The following is a 399-nucleotide window of genomic DNA, read 5'->3' as shown; positions in this document are numbered from 1 at the left end:
CAAGAATGTGTACCAACTGAAAAGATTTTCAAGATAAAAATTTAAAGATATAGAAAATCCTTATTATAAAAAAATATCCCAAACTTAATCTAGAAATTACATAAATATTATTATAATTCTGTAAATTGAAATATGTATATGAGATGCTACTTTAATTCATCAGTGTATCAAGCATGAGACATGCAAATAGATCTTTCCTAATTGAATTTTCTTCGCTGATTACGTGAATCAGGACAAGGAATTAGGAGCATGTTAGCATTTACAGTTGGCTCCGTAACTTTTAGACATCGCTGTCAGGTGCAAGACTTGAAGAAATAAACTCGTATCCTATTTTATATTTACATCTCAAATTTGCATTCGCTTATGTATGTGTGTGTGTGTGTGTGTGTGTGTGTGTGT

This window comes from Penaeus chinensis, chromosome 3 (genome assembly GCF_019202785.1).
Source record: "Penaeus chinensis breed Huanghai No. 1 chromosome 3, ASM1920278v2, whole genome shotgun sequence".
Taxonomy (NCBI): Eukaryota; Metazoa; Arthropoda; class Malacostraca; order Decapoda; family Penaeidae; genus Penaeus; species Penaeus chinensis.
Note: the sequence above shows the minus strand (reverse complement) of the source record.